At 43.8% G+C, this 12132-nt stretch overlaps 1 long non-coding RNA gene across 2 annotated transcripts; it reads left to right on the forward strand.

The window, feature by feature from the left end:
* The first annotated feature begins 609 nt into the window (after positions 1-609).
* LOC148683916 (uncharacterized) lies at positions 610-8207 on the forward strand. Of its 2 annotated transcripts, none has more exons than XR_015946501.1 (3): positions 610-794; positions 7086-7235; positions 7826-8207. It is a non-coding gene; the product is annotated as an uncharacterized LOC148683916 (long non-coding RNA). The 2 variants fall into 2 exon arrangements; XR_015946500.1 differs by having other exon boundaries at positions 663-799.
* Positions 8208-12132: the final 3925 nt, after the last annotated feature.

Below are 12132 nucleotides of genomic sequence, written 5' to 3' on the forward strand. Positions count from 1 at the left end.
GGATCTCTCAGCAGTGTAAGCAACTTCGTTATCAGCCCCGGCAGAGATTAACCACCCAGCCTACCCTTCGTTTACTCAAGATAAGTTTCTCCCCAAGTCGGTCGTGGTAACGTCCTAGTAAACACTGCGAACAGTCCTATGCGATGTTTCTTGGGACTGAGACTGAATTCGCGCACACATCGAACCGAAGGGGGCTCGATTCTGAGTAGGCACTACCTCAGATCGCTTCGGATTTCATTTTTAAATTTTAGTTTTAATAACAGGGTAAGTGGAAGAGCCGAGCACCGCTAACGCGCCGATCGCAACCCTGCAGCAAACTGCTGACTCAGAGAGGGCGTGGAAGGGGGGGGGGAGCCCACGTGAGTTAAAATGCAACAACAGCCCTCTCGCACCCGCCAGGAACAGGACATTTATTCAGAGTTTTAAGTCCTCACCTAGATCAGTAACAGGACATTTGTTCAGAGTACTTTAAGTCCTCACCTAGATCGGGTTCTTCCTCCTGCAGCTGAATTGGGGAAATGAAGCAGAAACAGGAAGCGTTCAGCAACTCTGCAGGAAACAATAAGAGCCGGCTGCTTTAGTTTCTATTTCGCTTCGTCACATGATCGCGCCTCTTGCAACATGGGATTTGGGTCAGAGCATCCTCCCTAGTTTGGGAGGGGAGGAAAGATGCCTTGGGAGCCGGGCGTCTCCCTTTTCTATCACCCGGTCCTCCCAGGGTCTCGTTTCGTTTTTAGAGTAGAAGCCTAGACATTGTCTACTAAGAAGTCAGAACTACTGGGTTTCACTCCCAGGTAAAGTAAGTTTCAGCCCCAGTTGCTTTGGGGGGGGGGGGGGAGAGGAAGGAAATGTGGGAGTTGCAAGTGATTTGAGCACATGCTGTGAAGTGGGAACTGAATGCCTGCGGATGTAGGTTGAACACTCTTTCTTTTTCTTTTTCAAATCTTTAGTAACAATATTATCACAACATACAGTACAGGGGAAAAACAACAACTGACATACATGCTTTCCAAACAAACCAACAAACCAAAAATATATCCTTAATAACAGAATACTTTAACAAACAAACAAAAACATTTAAATCTATCCAGTTTAAACCAATATGCTTCCAATCAACATTCACTCTTTCAAGTCGCATGACAACTTTATTGTAGCTCGAGGTGAGGACTTAAAAAGGGGAGAGTTAAGCATGCAAACGCCATCAAACATCCCCTCTTACATGGACTGCTCTTCAGATCTTGAGTAAGCTTAGAAGCCTCCCTTGGACTGCACATGCCCCATTCATTTAAAAAGCATATAACTTCCTCCAAAGGATTCTGGGAACTGTAGTTTTACCTCTCACAGAGCTACAATTCCCGGGGTTCTCTGGGGAAAGATGTCTGCCTTAATTGTGTGGTGGGTAGGCTTTGCATGTTCAGCGGAACGTGTGTAGAAACCACCTCCCTCCCTTTGTTCTAAACATGCAACATTTTAAACATACGCAAGGGTATTAGAAGTTGTACTTGCATGCACAATCCCCCTCCCCTCTTCCTTTAGGTCTGGGTTTCCCAAACTTGGGTCTCCTGCTGGTTGTTGGGGTTTTTTGGACTACAGTTCCCATCATTCCTGACCACTGGTCCTGCTAGCTAGAGATGGTGGGAGTTGTAGTCCCCCCCCCCCCAAAAAAACCCCAACACACCAGCTGGAGACCTAAGTTCGGGAAATGCTGCTGTAGACCAGGCTTCCTCAAACTCAGCCCTCCAGGTGTTTTTGGCCTACAACTCCCATGATCCCTAGCTAGCAAGGCCAGTGGTCAGGAATGATGGGAATTGTAGTTTCAAAACATCTGGTGGGTTGAGTTTGAGGAAGCCTCCTTTAGACAAAGTATCTGATAGTAGTTTCATAATTCCCAAGTTTCCCCGTCACTGCTTCTTTTCACATCCAAGCCCCACAAATTCTAAGCCTAGCTGTGGCTTCAGATTCAGGAAGCTCACCTCTTTAAAATGACTGATCTTTAGGGCTCCTCAGGGTCAAGAATTTCATAGTGCAAGAAATGGCATTTCTATTTCAACCACGCCAGGGCACACAGAGGACAGCAGTTCCTTATGTGCTCAGACCAGAGGTGCCACAAAGGCCACTGACTCGTTGGAATTTGCCCTGCATATCATGATTTCATCTTCTGGTTGGTGAATGGCATATAGGCTGAACTTTGGATTTTGGTTTCCATTCTTCAGATCCCAGTAATGAAACTTATCCAGGCCAGTGATGATCAAGGAAAGGGAATTTGACTGAGTCCCTCTTGACTAAACTAACCTACTCACTCTACCTTTCCCTTTAAGCTGGAGCAGGTAGACCGGGAGAATCAAAACTCCAAGTCCCTTTGGGGTGCCATCATTTTATTTAGATCTGAGCTGAAAGTTATAAAAAACACAATTTCCTGACAAACTTTTGAATTTCTTTTCTGAGATCTTCAAAAACTCAAAGAATTTCAAAGAATGTTTAGCAAAACAGCATCACCAGTGTCACCAGCTATGTGAATTTTGGGTGCAATTATGGATCCAGTTTTAATTCTAGTCCTGAAAGACCTACATTGGCTCCCAGTACCTTTCCAAGCACAATTCAAAGTGTTGGTGCAGACCTTTAAAGCCCTAAATGGCCTCGGCCCAGTACAGTGGTGCCTCGCTAGACGAAATTAATTCGTTCCACGGGTCTTTTCTTATAGCTTATAGCGAAAAATTCGTCTAGCGAATCCCATAGGAATTCACTGAATTTTTTTCGGCTTTTTTTTTTTTTGCCCATAGGAACGCATTAATTGAATTTCAATGCATTCCTATGGGAAACCGCGATTCGCTAGACGAATTTTTCATAAAACGCATTCGTCTAGCGAGGCAAGCTCCGCTCGAAAAATCCTTTCGTTAAGCGGAAATTTCGTTAAGCAGGGCATTCGTTAAGCAAGGCACCACTGTATACCTGAAGGAGCGTCTCCACCCCCATTGTTCAGCCTGGACACTGAGGTCCAGTGCTGGGAGCCGTCTGGCGGTTCCCTCACTGCGAGAAGCCAAGTTACAGGGAACCAGGCAGAGGGCCTTCTCGGTGGTGGTGTCCACCCTGTGGAAAACCCTCCCATCAGATGTCAAGAAAATAAACAACTATCTGACTTTAAGAAGACATCTGAAGGCAGCCCTGTTCAGGGAAGTTATTAATGTGTATGATGTTTTATTCTGTTTTTAATATGTTGGCAGCCGCCCAGAGTGGCTGGAGATACCCAGCCAGATGGGTGGGGTATAAATAGATGATGATGATGATGATTACTGTTTAATTATAAAAATTTTTGAAGGAAGTAATGGACTTCACTCCTACTTCTTCCAGTCTTCCTCTCTTAGCCAGTTGGTTCCAAAAGTCTGGTTAAAAACACCACCTATAATATTTGGCAAAATAGGCTCCCAATTTGCTGTGCACAGAAAGTGTGGAGAATTTTAGGAGGCCCTTTAAAATTGGGGTGGAATTAATTGTTTCTGCTTCTGTGGCTTGTAAGAGCAGCCGACTGAAGCACATTCTCTTAGCAAGTAACTCTTTATTTGGCATGGAGGTGATGAGAAAAGCTTTGCCAACCAATTTCCTTGATATGAGATGGCTGCTAAGAGTGCAAAAGCAACCCCACCCCTGATAACCCACATTTATTTCTTAAGAAAATTGTGGATTGGGAAGAAATTGCTACTGTGAGTAAATGAGACTGAAATACAGTAACTGCTTTTTCATCAGTTGGCCACTGGATGGCAGCAGAGATATTTATATGGAAATAAAATCTGCTTTTGCATCAAGGGGGTTTATAGCGTATGACCATATCTGTTTAAACTGATTTTAAAATGTTTAGCAATAGTTACTCCTAAGGTTTGAGGGCCTTTTGCAATAGAAAATCAGAAACAAGTTTATATAACAATAAAGAGTTGGGGTACCATAAAGACTAACAAATTTATTTAGCCTCCCTCGGCTAGTGTTTTATTATATTGATTTATTTATTTATAGAAATATTTACATACCACTGTGTCCTAAAAATAATGACAATGAAATGCCAAAAGTGCACACTGAAAATCTCAGTTTAAGTTTAAGTGTATGCTGAATAAACACAGTGACTGTTTATAACACAATCATCCTGGCATTGCTAAGTTAATGAACAACCGTTGGGCATAGAAATTTACTTGTTCTTGAATTTATAAGGATCGAAAGTAGCACACACCAAACTGTGCATGTCCAAGAGGACTTTGATAGGATTGCCAACTTTTCATCCAGCTTCTTCTATAGCCTGCCTTTAACAGCAACTTGATATGGAGGAATAATGAACGTAATCACCTGCCAATTGATACAACTCAAACCACTGTTAGAAGACAGTTGAAAATTTTATAACCCCCAGTTCTGACTTAGTGGTAAACCTGTGGTCCTCGAGACTGCAGAGTTGGAAGGGACCCCAAGGATCATCTAGTCCAACCCCCTGCAAGTGCAGGAATCCTGCTCACAGCCATCCCTGGGTGGGCTCAAACCACCAACCTTCTGGTTAACAGCCAGATGCACTAACTAACCCATGGAAGCACAGATGTTGCTGGACTCCAGCTCCCATCAGACCCAGCCACCATGGCCAATGGTCAGAGATAATAGGGGTTTTAAGCAGCATCTAGAGGACTACGGGCTCCTTGCCTCCATCCAATTGCTTCTCGAACAGATTATATCTGGTTATTCAGCGCATAACATCCGGTGCCCACCATCTGTCACCGTGCAATGCAGCTAACCAATTCTGAAGGAGTTATTTCTAAAAGCGGGTGTGAATCATGGTCTGCAATGAAAATGAAGTAAGGGTCATAAATTCCAGCGGGCGTACAAAAAGCCAATTGGCATGCCTGATGTAGTTCTCCGGCTCCTGGACATATGCATTTGTGTGTAGAAATATATATATAAGCATGCAGGGGCTGTTACATTTCATCTGTAAGCCACAGTATCCAGTCATTGGCTGAATTGCTGTGATGTCATGGAATGCTTATCTTTTACTGCTTGGGGGGGGGGGAGCCAGTCACAGAATATTTGACCAAATGTGCAGCTGCCATGTAAGGAAGCAAGTGACAGAGGAGGTGGGGGTGAGGCTTATAGGAGCACAGGGGCTGCAGGAACTGCTGTTGTGGAGAAGCTTGACAAGAGGATAAATGGACATCATATTGAGAAAGGGAAAGAATAAGGAAGTCTTCCTAAGGGCAGGAGGAGCTGTGTCTTCTGGCCAAAAAAGAAGGTGGAATGGCTGGAGAAGGCTTGCCAATTCTTCAACTGGCCTCTGTAGCTATATTGTTATGGTTAATAAGCAGGTGTTAGCAGCTTTTCACAGCCTAGAACTGAATATTATGCACTCTGCGAGTGTATAGAGGAGTAGCTTGTCAGCTAGCTAGGAGTCAAGGCTCTCCCTCCCATTGGAATTACCTTCTTTTTAATGAATTGAGTGACAAGAGAGTACATACCACAGACTGGGTATGCCTGAGCAGGGCAAAGGCAGAATCATCATGTTAATCAGTGGTGCTGCGCATACTAATAGGATATTGAGTACCTAGATTTAGTAACTGTATTCTGATTTCTGAAAGGGAAACTCGCAGTAACATGATGACAACTGGCATTTAACATGTCAGAGTAAATGAAGCCTTCAGAGATTCATTCTGGCGTGGTCAGTCACAGCTCCTTGCAGTATGAAGACATATTCAGGCAAACTGCACGATCGCCATTTACAGTGATTTAAGCACAGCTGAGACAGGAGGCAGACAGATGGTTTTTAAGAGCATGGTTTAAGAGAGGTACTGCTTCCTGCGCGCATTTCTTTTTGTCTTACAATCCTTTCTGATTTAAAAAAAAAGGTTTTTGAAATAAAAACCAAAGCCAAAAAACCTGTTTTATTTTTAGCAGTGAATGTGCGATAGGTGCATAATACTGTTAGATTGATCCTAACGAGTTAAGAACCTATGCAAAACCCTACCGGGTCAGATTAGGAGCATCTAAGTCCAGCATCTTTGTAGCCAGATGTCTCCAAAAAGACCGAGCGTAGTTCATGAAGGCATCAGTCCTTCCGCTCTTTGTCCCCAGCATCTGAGCCTCAAGAGATACACTTTCCCTGAATGCAGAGGTTCCATTTAGCTACCATGTCTTATCGTTGTGAGTTGCCATTCAGTAGCTTGCACTGAATAGGTTTATCCAAGACCTGCAACAAGTTCCTTGCCATTTATTTATAAGAAAGGATAAAGGGAATAAATAATAAAACCAACCAGAGTTTATACTCTGTGGTGTTAACTGCCCCAGGGTTATATGGTCTTGTATATGGGGCTGTGGTATGACAGGCAGCTGTTTACAGGGCTGCAAATCATTTCTGACAACTGCTGTTAAAACAAATATACGCCTTTGAAGAATACCAAAAAACAGACACAAGTGTTTTTGAGAAAAGTGGGGGGGGCACTGATTATTTATTTTCTATAACTTTTATATTCTTGCCCAATAATATTCTCTGGGCAGCTTGCAATTTCAATACAATATAAAAATACAGCTAAGCATGAAGAGAGAGAAAAGGTTTCAACTTAAGGGTGAAACCATTGGTGGTGGAAACAGAATAAAGTTGTGTTTATGGAAATGGTATATATATATAATGAAGCAAACCTTATGATGCTGGGGATTTGCTTTTTAAATAGGCCATTATGCAGGACCATCCAGAGAAAACACCTTAACAACCCTATTTACTAGGATTGGGAAAGGTTGTGGAGGAAGAATATAAAGTTTACTGCATGTAATGCTTTAAGAGAAAATATGATGAAAATGATGTATAGATGGTATCTTACACTGGTAAAATTAGCAAAGATTTATCATAAGCATGATAACAAATGTTGGAAATGTAAGAGTGTAGAAGGAACCTTTTACCATATGTGGTGGACTTGCCCCCAAGTTAAGAACTTCTGGGAAAAGATTTATAATGAAATGAAAAAAGTGTTGAAAAACACTTTTATCAAGAAACCAGAAGTTTTTTTACTTGGGATAGTTAGAGAGGAACTACCAAAAAAAGATACTATGTTTTTTTCTGTATGCCACAACAGCAACAAGGATTTTATTAGCTAAGAATTGGAAGTGAAGATCTACCTACAGTGGATGAATGGCAGATGAAGATGATTGAATTCATGGAATTGGCCGAACTGGCCGGGAGACTCTGTGACCAGAGGGAAGAGTCGGTGGAAGTTGGAAGAAATGTAAAGTTTATTTAAGAAATAATTGCAATATTGGAAACGTTTAAGATAAGATTTGGAAGTACAGGGAGGTTGTAGAGGAGGATTTGTAGAGGTATTGTATTAATATTTAGATATAAGGGTAAGATAAGAATTAAATGTTATAATATGAGGTGAATTTTTGTTAGTTAAGGTAAAAATAAGATGACTGAAATATGATATACAAACTAGTTAGTTAAGGTAATAATAAGATGATTGAAGTATGATATAGAAATTACTAAGGATGACATACAATGAAAAGCAGAAAAGAGGGACTTGAGGAAGTCAACAATGTTAGGATACATGAATGATAAATATGGTTGTTGTTGTTTTTTTGTATTTTGTAATTTTGTGTTTTATGTGATTATTTTGTATTTTTGTGTTTTTGTGTTTTATATGTTTTATTTTTCTCAGTTTTATAAAATCAATAAATATATTTGAAAAAACAACAACAACCCTATTTACTTCAGTTACAGACCACAAACTCCACACTTTTCTGCATAATTTCATGCTTTATAGCAGGTGATTGTGCTTCTCTCCATGGCATCTAAAGCTTCACTTTCCGATTTCTGCAGATCGAGCTGCTATTAAAAGGCACAAGAGAAGGCCAGGCTGTTTTCCCGATCAGTTGACAACCCTATGAGAAACAGGCCACAAGGGAAAAGAGAACTGTGCATGTTAATACACAGTCGAGGAAAAGTCTGAAGAGCCAATTGGAGAGAGAGCAGCCAAGCCACGCTCAGAGAGAAAATCAGCATGTATATCCTGTGGTAGAGATGAGGTAAGAAAGAAGAGACTGCTGTGGCCTCTCATCTCGGGTGTCAGAGCTCTCCTCAGGATACGGACTTGCAATGTCCCCGGGAAGGCTTAGCACTACCCAGGCGGGTAACACGGCTGCAGGGCTATTTTGGATCCTGGAATATGTCATGGTAATTATTAAAGCACCTTCTGTCACCACTTTTGGGGCTGTCGGACTCTTTCTCCAAGCTTGTGCCCCCCAACCCTTGACACAGATGGCCAAGTTGTCTTGGAAATAGGGCAACTGTCGAACACAGTCTCTGCCTGCAAGATAGCAACCTACACATGAGGTGGGGTAGTGCCAGGAAAATCTTAAGCGCTAGAAAGTCCAATTGTCTCTTCTTTCTTTGGTGTTCAGAGCTTGGGAGTTCTAGGGACTGATGAGAACGAGTAGAATATCTCCCACAATTTCTGTGGACACCTGGAAGTTCCTTTGCCACTACTGTCAGAACCATAAAACACACCATGGTGGCAGAGAGAGATACAGCCGTGCCTTGGTTCTCGAACGAAATCCGTTCTGGAAGTCAGTGCGACTTCTGAAAACGTTTGAAAACCAAGGCGCGTCTTCTCATTAGCTGCAGAAGCTTCCTGCACTCAATTGGAAGCCACGTTTGATGTTTGGTTCCAAAGAACATTCGCAAACCAGAACACTCACTTCTGAGTTTGCAGCATTCGGGAGCCAAAACATTCGAGAACCAAGGTATGACTGTATATAGTGGTGTTTTGAAACTTTTCTGACATACCCATGGACTGCCTGAGCCACAGGGGCTCTGGGGTTTCTGGTGCTCCGTAGTGGAAGCTGGCAATGTATCCCATTCCTCTCTCTATTACCCTCAGGCCTCACTTGCTTCTTTACAAAGTTGGTCTTTGTTCCAGTTGCCGGTTGTCCGGACGTCGGTTGCTGTTTATGTGGCCTTTCTGTCGTGAGTCTTCGCTGTGCGTTTGTCATTGGCCTTGTATGGTCAAGTCTCAGGATGTGTGCCTGTACCCTTATCCTTCGGCCAACCACTCAAGTATCAGTGTCCAGAAATAGCCACGGGAAATTTTGGGGTGGAAATAAAGAGAGCATGAAACGTATAGGACTTGCTGAATCCTTGTTTTAATTTAACCTGGTCAGGAGAGCATGGTACTGGCATCCTGGGTAGGGCAGATCGACTAGCTGATGGCAGCTTTCTGTGGGATAAAAAACAACAACCCAATAGTAACTACACACAAGTTGCAAGTCCATTGCAATGAGGATTTAGAATCATAGAGTTGGAAGAGACCACAAGGGCCATCCAGTCCAACCCTCTGCCAAGCAGGAAACACCATCAAAGCCAGGCATCCCCAAACTTCGGCCCTCCAGATGTTTTGGACTACAGTTTCCATCTTCCCTGACCACTGGTCCTGTTAGCTAGGGATCATGGGAGTTGTAGGCCTAAACATTGGAGGGCCGTAGTTTGGGGATGCCTGATCAAAGCATTCCTGACATATGGCCGTCAAGCCTCCGCTTAAAGACCTCCAAAGAAGGAAACTCCACCACACTCCTTGGCTGCAAATTCCACTGCCGAGCAGCTCTTACTGTCAGGAAGTTCTTCCTAATGTTTAGGTGGAATCTTCTTTCTTGTAGTTTGAATCCATTGCTCCGTGTCCGCTTCTCTGGAGCAGCAGAAAACAACCTTTCTCCCTCCTCTATATGGCATCCTTTTATATATTTGAGCATGCCTATCATATCTCCCCTTAACTTTCTCTTCTCCAGGCTAAACATACCCAGCTCCCTAAGCTGTTCCTCATAAGGCATCATTTCCAGGCCTTTGACAATTTGAACCATGGCCTCCCAAGTCCTAGCACTATACCCTAACTCAGAGTTTGCCAACCTATGGGGGCTAGTGGGCAAATTTGGAATTTTGAGGAACTTGTGGGAGCCAGTCGTAATATGGCTGCTACATATGAAAGAGCAGTGATAGAGATAAGGAGTGTGCCAAATTGAATAAAATGTGGGGGGGGGAGTAAGCAACGCCCTGGATAATCAGTCATAAGTCCCCTCAAATATTTTAAGGGGGAGCGAGGGGACCTTAGCCCCTGGGAGTTAGCACCCTACATCAGCCACCACAATGCCCACTCACCGAGAGAAGTTCTTTGCATTTCTCCTCTTTTCAGAACAGATGGCAAGGGTGTCCAGTTCTGGCATCCTATGAAATGTGGGCTTGCTTAAGGAACGGGGGAGGGGGCTCTCCATTAACTTGGATGTCAATAAAGCTGAGAAAATGAGGTGGAGCCAAGATTCATACATGGGTTCGAAATGCAGTAAGCCCACAATTTACATGGGGGTTATGTTCCAGGGATCATGTCGAAAGCCAAAATCACAGATAGTCAAAGCATATTGGGTTCACTGGGGGTGGGATTGCCAAAGTCCCCCCCCCCAGACACCCACCCCCTATCTTATTTCTAAATTTTTGGCCAAGCACGTAACGCTGGATGTGCATGAGTTAAACGTGTGTACAGACGATGTCTGTAGGTTTCCAGACTGTTGAGGCCTCTGTTGTCAGTCCTGGGCCATTATCACGCTGCCCTAGCAATCCACATTACAGCTGTCTACAATTATCACCCTGGACACTTGCTCTCAACCCAGCAGCTTTTTCTGCTGCCACCAAACATTCTTAGCACTTCTGCATTCAGTGCTGCACATGCCATCATTTTTGGAGTGCCCGTTGCAGAGGGAGTTTTCTTCCAGGAGAAGCTAAACCCCAGTTCAAGATGTCAGCTTTTTCTGGCCTCCAAGAGACTCAGTGCTGTGAGTTTGGGGGTGGCGGGTGGCTAAACCCTAGAAATTAATAAACAGGATTTTTATTATTTGGAGTAATGAAGGGAAGATTGCAGGGTAGTGGAAAAATACAGGCAAAGCTTCATTTCCAAGCCAGGGCCTCACCTGGGATACAGTTGTTAACATGACAAAAGGTGTTGGTGGCCCACCTGAGAGGAATCTTGAGCCTGGGCAGGCAGAAGGTTGCCATTCTGATGGAGGAGTGTTTGAGGGGACAGGAAAAGAGAGTCTGGGAAGCAAAGTGTGCTGGGAAGAAGAAGGGACGGGGGTGGGGACACATATCCATCTTGGGCTGGCTGGCTGAGAGAGATGCCTTTGACCAGGGTCGCCAACTTGCCCCCCACATTAAGAGGGCCCAGTGACACATTATGCACCCTTCCCCCACCTGGGATGGGGAATGCAGAGGGTGACCGCCCCCTGTAGTTGGTGCCCCTGCTTTTGACTCCAGCTCTTCACTGCTGTGGGGAACTAGCCCCTCTTGAAGTGACCATGCTGTAAGATCTATACTCCCTCCACACAGACGGAAGGTGTAAATATGTGAATAAAACCTATTTCTTAAAGCTATGACAGTCTCTGCCACGTCTTCCATTCTCCAAAGGAGCACAGACCCTGGGTGAGCGCCTGGAACCCCCTGGAGTCTTGTTACCATCCAACAGAGACTGAGGGTGGCACCCAACTTTTGTAACCATACTTTAAAGTAGGTACAGTGTTGGGGTGGGCAAAGCCCAATACCCTGATGGAGATGCAAATTGCTCCCTCTCCAGTAATCAAGTCAATCATTTTAAGAGAGAGAGAGAGAGAGAGAGAGAGAGAGAGAGAATCATACAGAGGAGGGTACAAAAATCCAATTAAAATTATCTGGTCCATCTTCCTTATGAATTTCCAAATGTGTAGCTGTGTTAGCTTCTTGTAGTGAAAACGGCACAGAGACTTGTGGCGCCATAAAAACAAACAAATTTACGTCATAAGCTTTTGCTGGGGTGTGGAGAGGTGAGACTCAAGCATGCCAGACTGAAAATGTTCCCCACCCTTAGATTATTTTCTGTTCTGTGGGTGTCCAGAAAACCAACAATTCTACCAGTTGCTGTGGAACGCAAGTGGGGAAAAGAGATCGCAGTCAAGTCCTGCTTGCAGGCTTCTCATAGCCATTGTGGGAAGTGAATGTTGGACTGACCTTTGACATGATCCAGCAGGTCTTTTCTTACGTCAACGTGTACAAAGGCTAGTTGTGAAACTCAGAGGCCAAAGAGTAAACATCTAGCAGTCGGATTCGATTTTGCA

This window comes from Zootoca vivipara, chromosome 12 (genome assembly GCF_965207765.1).
Source record: "Zootoca vivipara chromosome 12, rZooViv2.hap1.1, whole genome shotgun sequence".
Taxonomy (NCBI): Eukaryota; Metazoa; Chordata; class Lepidosauria; order Squamata; family Lacertidae; genus Zootoca; species Zootoca vivipara.